Source organism: Choloepus didactylus, chromosome 1, assembly GCF_015220235.1.
Source record: "Choloepus didactylus isolate mChoDid1 chromosome 1, mChoDid1.pri, whole genome shotgun sequence".
Lineage (NCBI taxonomy): Eukaryota > Metazoa > Chordata > Mammalia > Pilosa > Megalonychidae > Choloepus > Choloepus didactylus.
Genome location: NC_051307.1, coordinates 249978289 through 249991275, shown reverse-complemented (window position 1 = coordinate 249991275; position 12987 = coordinate 249978289). Strand labels below are relative to the sequence as shown.

At 41.8% G+C, this 12987-nt stretch overlaps 1 pseudogene; it reads left to right on the top strand.

Moving 5' to 3' along the window:
• The first annotated feature begins 2199 nt into the window (after window positions 1-2199).
• Window positions 2200-7189, top strand: LOC119509592 (annotated as a pseudogene).
• The last annotated feature ends 5798 nt before the right edge of the window (window positions 7190-12987 follow it).

The following is a 12987-nucleotide window of genomic DNA, read 5'->3' as shown; positions in this document are numbered from 1 at the left end:
TTGCTAGTATATGTAGCCAACCTGAAATCACTGTCCATCATGTAACGGAGAGAATGAGCTTCTAAAGATTAGGGACCAGCAAAAAGGCCAAGACCCATCATCTCTGCAGCACCAATGGACCCATGGGTGTTAAAAAAGGCTGTGGGCAACCGTGATGAAGACATTGCCAACCAGCAGCTGTCCTGTTTGTCTCTTGTTGTGGTGACTTGCTACCTGGCTGAGGACAACAATGGCTTAATAGAGCAAGCCTGAGCTTCTGAGTCACACAGAAGTTGATTGAAACCCAAATCAGCACTTACTACATATTGGACTTTGGACAGTCACTTTGGCTGCTGGGCCTCAGTTTCCTGCTCTGTGCAATGAGTTCGGGATCCAGCTCGGCTGGGTTGCCAGAAAGTCTTGCATATTGGAGCCCTGCTGAGATTCCTTGTGAATTCCAAAAGGGTTACTTTGGCAGCCTAAGTAGAATTTTCTGGAACATCAGGTCCATGCTCAAAGCAAACAGTGCATTCATCCCCTCATCTTGTTCCAGAAGTCTTCATTTATCTTCTGGGGTTTCCGGCCTGGCTCTCTTCAGCCCTGGAAGCCGTGACCCTGGACTCCTTCTGAGGTCAAGTCTCTTGCATTTAGCAGATGACATGAGCCCAGCTTCTCCACCCCTGTCTTGATAAGGCGCCGTGGGAGGGAGAGCTCTGGCGAGGACAATTACTTGGGCCACGCTGGCGCAGGATGAGGGAGGACAGCTCGAGGCCTCTGCAGTTCTCTACCCACTCTAAAAATGATGAACGACCACCTGCCAAGACCAAGCAGGCTGCTAATTGATGGTCTGGTAATGGCACCCACCGTCCATGCCCAGCTCATTTTTCTTTGCTGTGCAGACAGATTAAAGGCTGCAAATAAGGCCTGGGGCTCCTGCTGATTCCATGGATTGCTCGTTTTCTGTTGTTTTAAGGGCTGGTGGACTGGAGTAGGTGCCAGTGGTGAAGGGTGAGTGCTTTGCAGGAATTCCCAGGGATGTCTGCACTGGAGGCCCTTCACTTTGGGGAGGGGGTCAGTTAATGGTCATTGTTGAGTGTCCATTACACACCAGGAATATGCATGGTCCTTAGCGTTTCAAATGTTATTAAGTCCTCAGAGCAACTCCATGAGGGAGACGAGTGGATAGGGGGATCTCCAGTTTGCAGATGCTCAGAGAGTAAGTGATGAGTTCAAGGCCACGGAGCTACTAAATGGTTCATCTGAGATTTCAACACAGTGGTTTGATTCCAGAGCCATGATTCATAGCCACAGCTCCTAAACAAGGCCTGTATCTGCAGAAGCCAAATAAATACGTTAGCTGGAGATACATAAATATATGGAAATCACATATTTTTAAAGAAGGAAGGGTGTGATATATTCAAAATTCAGGATTTTATGGAAGGAAGTCCAGGGATGGGATCTGGGAAGTACACAAAGTTAGCTGCTCAAATTGTGCAGCATATCACTGGCATTTATATTATATATTACATATATTACTTTATATACATCAAATACTATATTAAAGAAAAGAAATACTATATTAAAGATCTGATGCTTTTTTTCGAAACCTAAACAGACGGGTCAATTTTTTTTTAACCAAAACTAAGATAAAGATAAGTCCATCAGTCAGCACAATTGTGCAGAATATTGTACTTGGTGCTGTTAGAGATTAGAAATAAAAGTAAAAACTAGGTTAGCGCGAGGAAGCCATTACTGAGCCCGGCGCGGCGTGGGGCGCAGGGGACGGGGACAGGGAGGGAGGGTGGGTTGTCAGTTTGCGGGAGCCCCAGGGCTTGGGTCTTCGGGGCGTGTGTGTTGCGGGGCTGGGGGAGGTTGCTGAAGGGACGCGGCGCTCGGTGAGCCCGCGGGGGGGAGGAAGGGCGAGCAGAGAGAGGAGGAGGAGGGGTAATAGTAGCAGTAGTAGCAGCAGTAGTAGTAGTTCGGGTCGCTCCCCAGGAATGTCGCTGCCGCCATCGCCGGGACTGCTGCCACTGAGGAGATGGAGGAGACAGACGGTGTTAGGAAGATGATCTTGAAGACCTTCCTGCATGGAAGTGAGGGAAATACAAAGAATCAAATATAGTTCTGAAATTTGGATCTGTTTTGTGATTATCTTATTTTCAGAATGAGAAGTATATCTGGTTACCTTTATGAATGAAGAGACAGGCGAAGAGTGTTACCATGGCAAAAAACAAAAAGCCTCGTCCCGGATCCTATACTATCAGTGTAGTTGGACTTTCTGGGATTGAAAAAGACAAAGGTAACTGTGGAGTTGGAAACTCTTGTTTGTTCAATTTGTACTCTCAAAAGCAGATGCATATTATCCAGAGCATACTTCTGGGCTTAGCATGATAGACTTTGGAGGATGAGTAGCAAACAGTGATCACTTTTTATACTGGGGTGGCATAACACAAAATGGTGAAGATGGAGTAGAATGCAAAATTCTTGTCATTGAGCGTACAAAAATTCATTGATGACCAGACTTTCTTGCCTCATTGGAGTACGAATTTGCAACCACATATAAAATGTGCAGCTGCCTGTAAACTCCAGTCAGCAGAAAAACTAATGTACATTTGCTCTGATCAGCTAGGCTTGGAGCAAGATTTTGAACAGAAGCAAATGCTTGAAGGGAAGCTCAACGTAGATGGATTTGTATTGTGCATTGCTGTAAGTCGAGGATGCAATAGGAAGTTTGATGATCAACTTAAATTTGTGAATAATCTTTTGTCCAGCTATCAAAACAAAACAAAAAAAAAAACTGCAACAATAGCAGCAACTAAATATGATGAATGTGTGGATCATTATCTTAGAGAAGTTCAAGCACTTGCTTCAAACAAAAAGAACCTTCTTGCAGTGGAAACATCAGCCCAATTTAATGTCAACATTGAGACATTTCACTGCACTGGTACAAGTGTTGGGTAAAACTCAAGGCAAGCCTAAAATCATTCCCTGTCTGGATGCTTATAAAACACAGAGACAACTTGTCCCAGCAACAGAAAAGTTTGAAAGACTTGTGCAGACTATAAGAGATTGTCATGCAACTTGGAAAACTGTTAGTAATGAATTAAAAAATCATCCTGATTATGAAGAATTCATAAACTTAGAGGGAACAAGAAAGGCCAAAAATACATTCTCAAAACATATAGAACAACTTAAACAGGAAATATAAGAAAAAGAAGAGAAGAATATATAAATACTTTACCAAGAGCTTTTAATACTTGTGATGATTAGGTTCATGTGTCAACTTGGCCAGGTGATGGTACCCAGCTGTCTGGTCAAGCAAGCACTGGCCTAACCATTGCTGCGAAGACATTTGTGGCTTGTTAATAAGCCAATAGGCTGCAGCTGTGACTGATGACATCAACAAAGGGTGTGTCTTCCACAATGAGAGAATGCAGTTGGCTGGATTTAATCCAGTCAATTAGTTGAAGAATTTTAAGCAAGACAGATAGAGGACCTTCACTTCTTGTTCAGCTGCCCAGCGAAGCATTTCCTGAGGAGGTCGTCAAAGTTGCCAGTTCGTTTCCTAACGAGGAACATCTTTATTGGAGTTCCTAGTTTGCTGCCTGCCCTACGGAATTTGGACTCATGCATACCCACAGTTGTGTGAGACACTTTTATAAATCTCATATTCATAGATACCTCTCATTGATTCTGTTTCCCTAGAGAACCCTAACTAATACAATACTCTTTTGCCAAATCTAGAAGAGATTGAACATTTGAATTGGTCAGAAGTTTTGAAGTGATGGAAAAGAGAGCAGATTTCCAGTTATGTTTTGTGGTGCTAGAGAAAATACCTATATAGACAAAGAAAATTATAGATGGATTCCATTTGACCTCCTAAGCACTTTAGAAGCTGAGAACAACTTAAACAGGAATATATAAGAAAAAGAAGAGAAGAATATATAAATACTTTACCAAGAGCTTTTAATACTTGTGATGATTAGGTTCATGTGTCACCTTGACCATGTACAACATTTAATGTCAGAAGAGGGTATAAATGAAGGAAAAATTCAAAAAGAATTTGGAAAAAATTCAATTGATTTCACCTGGGCAGCCGTGGGAAGAAGTTATGTGCTTTGTTACGGAGGATGAAGCCTTCAAATATATCACTGAGGCTGATAGCAAAGAGGTATATGGTAGACATGGGCAAGAAATAGTTGAAAAAGTCAAAGAAGAGTTTCAGGAAATGGTTTTTGAGCATTCTGAACTTTTTTATGATTTAGATCTTAATGCAACATCTAATTCAGATAAAATGAGTGAAATTCATACAGTTTTGAGTGAAGAACCTAGATATAAAGCTTTACAGAAACTTGCACCTGATAGAGAGTGTCTTCTACTTAAGCATATAGGGTTTGCTTATCACCCTACTAAAGAAACATGTCTTAGTGGCCAAAATTGCACAGACATTAAAGTGGAACAATTACTTGCCAGTAGTCTTTTGCAGTTGGATCACAGCCGTTTGCAGTTATATCATGATAGTACTAATACAGATAAAGTTAAACTTTTCATATTAGGGAAAGATATACTTGCCCAAGAACTAGCAAATGAAATAAGGACACAGTCCACTGAGGATGAGTATGCCTCAGATGGAAAAATTTGTGAACCCGATCTTCAGCCAGTGGATGCCAAATCGCCTTACTTTTTGAGTCAGTTATGGACTGCCACCTTTAAACCACACGGGTGCTTCTGTGTTTTTAACTCTGTTGAGTCGCTGAATTTTATTGGGGAATTTATTGGAAAAATAAGAACTGAAGTTTCTCAGATAAGAAAAGATAAATACATGGCTAATCTTCCATGCACATTAATTCTGGCTAATCAGAGAGATTCCATTACTAAGAATTTACCAATTCTCAGACACCAAGGGCAGCAATTGGCAAACAAGTTACAGTGTCCTTTTGTAGATGTACCTGCTGTTACTTATCCTCATAAATTTAATGAAACTCAAATGAAGCAAGAAGAGTACTGGAATCAGTTAAACACAATTTAGATGTAGTGAGCCCTGTGCCCCCCAATAAGGATGTATCAGAAGCTGACTTGAGAATTGTCATGTGTGCCGTGTGTGGTCATCCATTTAGTGTGGATCTTAATCTTTCACCCTTCCTCGATCCTCATTCTTGCAGTGCTGCTCAAGCTGGACTGAATAATTCTTTAATGCTTGATGAAATCCTTGGCAAAAAGAGGAGGTGAATGCATATCACAATATTATCATATCAGTCCCCAAATGGAGTAAGGAAAGATGAACTGGTTCATGGGTTTATATTAGTTTACTTTGCCAGATAGAAAGCATCAATGGGAATACCGATAGCTGGTAGCAGTTACTGATAGCCAAGCAGATTTTTTTGAAAATGAGGCCATCAAGGAGTTAATGACTGAAGGAAAACACATAGCAACTGAGATCACTGCTAAATTTACAACATTGTATTCTTTATCTCAGTATTATTGGCAAACTGAGGTCTTTACTCTCTTTTTCAGTGATGTTCTAGAGAAAAAAAAATATGATAGAAAATTCCTATTTATCTGATAATACAAAGGAATCATCAGAGTGAAGATGTTTTTCTACCGACTTCCAGAGACTGTTTTCACTATAACAACAACCTTGATTCAGATGATGACACAGAAGCTCCACCTCCTTAAAATCCAATTGGGGATGGTGTACAGTTACTTCCAACACCTAGTGACCATTCCAGATATAGATTAGATTTGGAAGGAAATGAATATCCTATTCATAGCACCCCAAACTGTCATGACCATGAGCGCAACCATAAAGTGCCTCCACCTGTTAAACCTAAACCAATTGTACCTAAAACAAATGTGAAGAAACTAGATCCAAATGGTTTAAAAACAATCAAAGCTGGTATTGATAAAAATCCAAGGAAACAGACTTCCCGGGTGCCTTTGGCACATCCAGAAGATATAGATCCTTCCAATAACTGCGGAATTAAATGACACAATTTTCAAGGAGAAGGGCTACTCTGATGAGATATATGTTATCCCAGATGATAGTCAGAATCACCTCACTAAAATTAGAAACTCATTTGTAAATAATACCCAAGGAGATGAAGAAAATGGATTTTCTGATACAATCTCAAAAGATCATGGGGAACGGAGGCCTTCAAAATACAAATATAAGTCTAAAACCTTATTGAGTAAAGCCACGTCATACTATATAGAACACATTCAGATGCAAGCGATGATGAGGATTTTCACCACTTCTAAAGCAAAAAGAAAGGGAAGACATCGTAGAAGTGAAGAAGAGCCACTTCTTTCTCCAGCTGAAACTTGGAAAGGCAGTATTAATACTCCTGCAATCACTTCAGACCAGGAGTTAGATGATAAGAAAATGAAGAAGAAAACCCACAAAGTAAAAGAAGATAAAAAGCAGAAAAAGAAAAGTAAGAACTTCAATCCACCAACACGTAGAAATTGGGAAAGTGATTACTTTGGGATGCCCCTCCAGGATCTGGTTACAGCTGAGAAGCCCATGCCACTATTTGTTGAAAAATGTGTGGAATTTATTGAAGACATATGGTTATGTACTGAAGGACTCTACCGTGTTAGTGAGAATAAAAGTGATCAAGACAACATTTAAAAGCAGTTTGATCAAGATCATATCAATCTAGTATCAATGGAAGTAACTATAAATGCTGTAGCTGGAGCTCTTAAAGCTTTCTTTGCAGATCTGCCAGACCCTTTAATTCCCTAGTCCCTTCATCCAGAGCTATTGGAAGCAGCAAAAACTCCAGATAAAACAGAACATCTTCATGCATTGAAATAAATTGATAAGAAATTCCATCCTGTAAACTATGACGTATTTAGATATGTAATAACACATGTAAACAGGGTTAGTCAGCAAAATAAAACCAACTTAATGACAGCAGACAACTTATTTATCTGTTTTTGGCCAACCTTGATGAGGCCTGATTTTGAAAATTGAGAGTTTCTGTCTGCCACTAAGATCCATCAATCTGTTGTTGAGACATTCATTCAACAGTGTCAGTTTTTCTTTTATAATGGAGAAACTGTAGAAACTGTGAACACTGTGGCTCTCCCCTGACCTTCAGACCCAGGACATTTGGTGGAACCAGTGGCACCACTTCCATTACCACCACCATTGCAACCTCAGCTGATACAACCATAATTACAAGCCGATCCTCTTGGTATTATATAAGTAGGAAGTGATTGCAGACAGCCTGAAATTGGACAAAAAGCAAATCTAAGCGTGCATGTTTCAGGGTTCTGTCATATACTTCATGTTTCTTACAGATAATTCAATTCAAAATGATGAGACATCATCTCCTTGAACTATATGGCATTCCTTATTCATTTACATTACAGATCTAAGACCATGTGATAAGCATGACTGGAGAGATTTAATTTTTATAAACAAAATTACCCAAAAAAAAAACAAAGCTGCTGCTGCATACAAACTTACCACAATTAGTATATCATTCCTGTGGCAATTTCTGTCACATTATATTATGAATAGAATTTTTCGATAGAAATTAAATAATTTAAAAACTCACATATATGGAACATTTAATGTTTTTTAGCCTACTTTATGGCTGGTTTTGTCATTTAATGTGCTAATTGCGGCAACTTATTTTACATTCTAGCAGTCTGTGTCGATAGTAAAAAGTCCAGTTAAGTATTTTGTAATTTCAGGCTACTTCAGTCATGCTTGGGATGTTGTGTAAAAGAAAGAAAAAATCCACTTAACGTATTTCACATTTCTGCATCTTCATCTTTACTTCCAAATAAACCTGTAGATGATTTGATGAGAGATAAATGAACATATTTCTTATACACACATACAAACCAAGGACATGCTTATGGCTAACATGAGTTGATAATGTGCAAAAGATAGTTGTCACCAGTTCATTTCTTCATGATCCATAATGAAATAAACATTTTGTATACTGTCAATTCTGTAAACAGATGCATGTTCAAAAGATCTTTGATGGGCTTGTAATCTTAATCTAATATATTTTAGATATTTTAATTTTTTCCCTCTTGGGAAATACATTTAGTTTACTGTAGAAAAATAGTTCATGGCATGTTCATATAAAGTTATATAACTTTTCATACATAAACATGAAATTTGTTGTAGAAAATTCTTTAAACCAAACATTTAATCTAGGACTTCAATTTCATCTGTTCCTTAAATCTATTTTTATGTGGCCCTTAAAAACATATCCAAAAATCCATTGCTAATGTAGCAATAAAAATACCTTGGGTACTGACAGCCTCTTTGGAGTGTGTGTATATATAAAATTACAAACCCGTATTCACATTATTTTCTGTGACATGTACTAAAATCCAAAATGGCTGTTGCTCCATTTTTTAAACCAGTTTTTTCCTTTGATGTTGGTACCAGATTTGCTATAAATGACTGCTGCTTCTGGGTTTAAACATTTTGTTTGTGAAGATGCAATGAAAACACTAAATTATGGACAAAATTCTCAGAATAGGTGGCATAGGTAAATTGTTTTGGTAGGCTTTATTCAAAATTCTTTCATTATCAAACCATGCCATATTTTTCTGGAAAGGGAAAAAATGGCTTGTTTTCCATTGCTAGGATATATTTTGCATAGTAAAGAGAGATTCTTTGGTAACCTTCATTCATAATGCAATTTTAAGGGTGTTGTATGTGTTTTATAATAAATAGATGACTTTGAGAAATAAAAAGTAAAAACTAAAGTTCCTGTCTGACTGCCTGAAAGATAGAGTATAAAAAGGGGCCTGGACTCATGTCTGTGAAAAAGGCCCAGCATTTTAGAGGCTTTATGGAGACCAGCTGGCCATGGCTCTCATCTACAGGATTTTTCTCCATTCCAAAGAGAGGATGCTCAGGACAGACCAGAATCCCTACCCTGGCTCCCCTGTTCCCATGCTCACGGCCAGCCTGGTCCAGGCTCCAGCTGACCACGTTGGCGCTGGTAAGCAAGCACCAAGGGCTCCAGGGCACATGCTCAGTCTCCCACACTCCAGCACCTCCACGCGAGATGATGGAGGATGAGAAGCCCTTGCCCCTCTCTGCTTGTCAGCTCCTTTTTCAAGGAAGAAGAATCTCTCTCCTCAAGACAGACCCTTTCCAAAGGTCACTAACAGCCATGACACAGTGGCCGTCCCCCATGCAAATGCACATCTGGCTGACATGTCATCTCAGTGCCCCTGGCTGGAAGGGCAGGTCCCCAAAGGCAGGCACATTGCCCCGTGCCCAGAAACTCTCTCTCAGAACAGGTGCAAACGAATGTGACCTGGATGCGGTGAAGGTTCACCTTAGCACCTCTGCACACCTTGTCTCAAACTGTCTGGTGCCCGCTCACCTGGTGACCCAACAGAACCTACCCACCCTCTCGGCTCCAGCCAGGTGCTTCCCCGTCTCCACCACCACTGGGTCTCTCCCATCAGAGCACGATTTCTTCCTCTGAACGTGACAAGTGTCATCTCAGCAGCTTGGTGGGAAAGCATTCATGGCTAATGAATAATTAGCAATAATGGATGTGGAAGCAAGGTATTGCACACTAGGCCCAACTCTGAGATAGGTCATTCCCCCTGTTTGAGAGAAAACAGGCTAATAATATTAAATGACCCGGCCAAGGTCACACAAGTGGTTTGGGCTGAGCCTAGTCCCAGGATCCTCTGATTCCTAACCGAGCCGTCCTCCCTCACTGCCCAAGCATACATCAGCCCTATTCCTAAATGCAGTATGCTTTTAAACGCTGGTCACACACAGTTGCCCACCAATTGCACACAAATGAAAACAGCCTGAGAAAATCCAGTATGCAAATGTCCACACCTGCCTTTTCAGAGTGGGATGGAAAACAGCATGATGCTTTGCTCCTTGCTGGCCTGGGGACATTAGACACAGCACACGATGAGCCCATCTCATTGTCTCCTAAAAGGAGGCTCCAAGTCTGATCTCATCTGGCATTTGCCTGTACTTTTCAACCCCATTGGGGTGGAAAATCAGTGATCCTGTCCTCTCCCAAAATAAATACCATCAGTTCTTATTATTAGCAGTAGTTATAGTTCATAAAGTCACCATGAGCCCTGGGTGAGCAAATGCTGAACCCCTGCTCCTGGGGGAAATACAGGGTTCGGTCGCTGCAAGCCTCTGGCCACAACATTTTCATCAACTGATACACAAATAACCATGTTTTGTGTGTTTCTGTCTAAAGACACCTTATTTAATATACACCGTTGATTCGTTGACACTGAACTCCTGACCAGCAGTGCTGTAACTCCTGCTGGAAGGAAGCTCATCTAATGCACATTATTTCCTCCATAAGGCACATCAGTCTTCTTGTGCTTAGGAACACTGGACAGCACTTTGGCACTACACTGGGGTTCATTGTAAACAGTGAAATCACCAATGAAAAGTACAAAAATGTAAAAAGCCTGGCACTAAATAGAATGTGAAGAGGACACTGTTTATGATGTGAGAGCTGAAGCAAGAAGGCCACGTATTGCCTTGTTCTACCTCAGCTGGGAAAGTGTGCCTGGGCCACTCTGAGTGGGACTGTAAACAACTGCAGAAGTGCCACCGAGCATTGATCTGGGGCTGACTGACTAATGTTAGCAAGGAGGTGAAGTCACAAGTACAGAATCCATGGATAATGAGGCTCGGTGTACAACCCAAATAAAGGAGAGCTTTGGTGCACAACTTTCTTTTTTCCTGGAGGATGAAGACATGGAGAGTGGGTAAGATGTGAGGAAGAGAAACCAGAGGGGCAGAGCAGCCCCAGGTCCTTCCTTGCCATGGTGGCGAGAGCAGTGGGGTCCCCAAGTACACTCTAAGGCTGAAAAGCAGTGCCCCCTCCCCAAAGAGGTGGGAAATGAGGCAGGAGCAGAACTTCCAGATCCTGGCTTTCTTGGGGCTATGAAGTCCCTCTTTCTCTGCCCGCACCCCTAAAATAAGTAACACTTAGCAGAGTGTTGGCTGACGACAACTTTTCCTAAATATGCATCAGCCTTCTCCAGAACTTTCTCTGTGCTATAGAACAGGACAACCCAGTTGGAGGTGATTATCTGCCTGTCCTCAGCAAGGAGAAGCAATGCCATGAACACACAGTTCTCTGTAAATGCAAAGTGTTGTTGCAGGAGGACTTTAATGGAGAAGCAATAAAATGGATGTGTCTTAGAATATTTTAAAGCTCATGCAAGCATCCCGAGGGGCAGCTGCTTTGCCGGGAGAGAAGGGGCAGAAGGGGCAGGGCCCTTCGGGGAGCTGTGAGGACTCCAGACAGCTTTCAATGTGGGGGTGCTCTCTGGGATGGATCCCCTTCTGCCTTCCCAGTTGCTCCCCTGAAAAAATGCCACCATCCTCAAATGTGCCCTTACAGTTACCTCTGCAAAAGAATGGCACACTGAGACTCTGCTGGAGGAAGGCCCCACAGAGCTGGTGAGGACGAGACTCAGAGAATCTCTGCAGAGCTACACCTGCTCCTGCACTGCCAGCCTCGGCCAGAAAAGAAAGACTCGGGTGCCACTCTTGGACTGATTCTTCTGGTCTGGTTGAAGAAGTGATGCGTGTGACTCAAGGAAGGGATATCTTGGTGGCTCCAGACAAGAAGGCTGTCTTTGTCTGGCACCCATGGCAGAGAGCGGAAGGTGAGGGCATAGCACACCCCAGGGGGGTTCTCCCTGTTTTTTCTGATAAGCCCCCTACACACCCTACTCAGAGGGTAGGTGAGCCTGAGGGTGGGGTTACAGAACCAAAGAGTTAAGATTGAGCTTTCCAGGAATTTACTGGAATCTTTTTTGATTTGCCAGAAATTGGCCTAATCAATGTCATCTGTTTTAATGTGAAGTCTCCGGTGCTAAGGAAGCCTGTATCATCATCAAGAGTTGCTAACCTGGTGTGTAAAAGCTTGCTGCATCATTCCTTTCCAGAGGTTTTCACTCTGGCTAAGGGCTCCATCCTTTCCAGTCCTCCCATCATGTAGTCAACTAATGGCAAAAGAATCCACAGAGTACGTGAGTACGCTTATGTATGACTGCATGGTATGTGAACATATCTCAGTAAAAATGAATGCAAAAAAAAAAAAAAAAGAATCCACAGAGATGATGAATCAGCTTATCTACCAAATGTCTAGATAATTTCTCAGATACCTGAGGCTCACTTTCTATTCTCTAAGAGATCCAGGAGAGCCTAGAAGCAAAACTTGATTTATTATTTTTAAATCAGATAATTTTGTTGTGTTTTTTTCTTAAGTAACTCAAACTAAACAGAAAAAGAAAGTCTTGGATAAACATTTTGTAGCAGCATCCCTGCCAAACCAGTGTACAATAACATCTTCCCAGAAATACTCTAATCCAGTCAAAATTAAGGGAAGTTTCACTTTCGGCAAGTCAAATTTTGAGCAAGTCACAGAGAAGAAGCAAGACACTGACCCTTGACAAAGAAAATTAGAATTTGGTCCTTCTCCATGTTCTCTGTCCACCAAGGTCCTCTTCATGTTGATTCTACCAGGGCCGCTGACCACTCCACAGATCCCAGACCAATGTCCACTTATCTGTGGGACAGAGAGAGCATTAGCACATGGTAGGAGAAATCACAGCTGTCTCTTGTAAGTTGGTTCAAGCACACACGAAGCTCCTTCTACGTGCAAACACTGGGGGCAGGCAGGGATGAGTAACAGCTATGTCCTCTTTATGCAAAGCAGATAGGAAAAAAATTATGAGCATCTACAGAGATGAGTTGTGGGATCCGGAAAAGCTCTTGGAGAATCCGAGATAAGAGTGGGGCCCATTTGGAACTGAGACCTGTGGATTTGAGGGGAACATCTGCAGGAAATGTTCAAGAATAACCCAGGCAGGGAACATGCAAGGGTGCAGAAGTATTGAAATGCCCTCAGCCCAGAAGACGTGTTTTCCCACCGGCATCCCTGACCATCACCCTCAGGCCTGGGGCATCTAGAAAGAGCTCCGGCAACCCCAATCCTCCTTTTGCTTCATCACTGA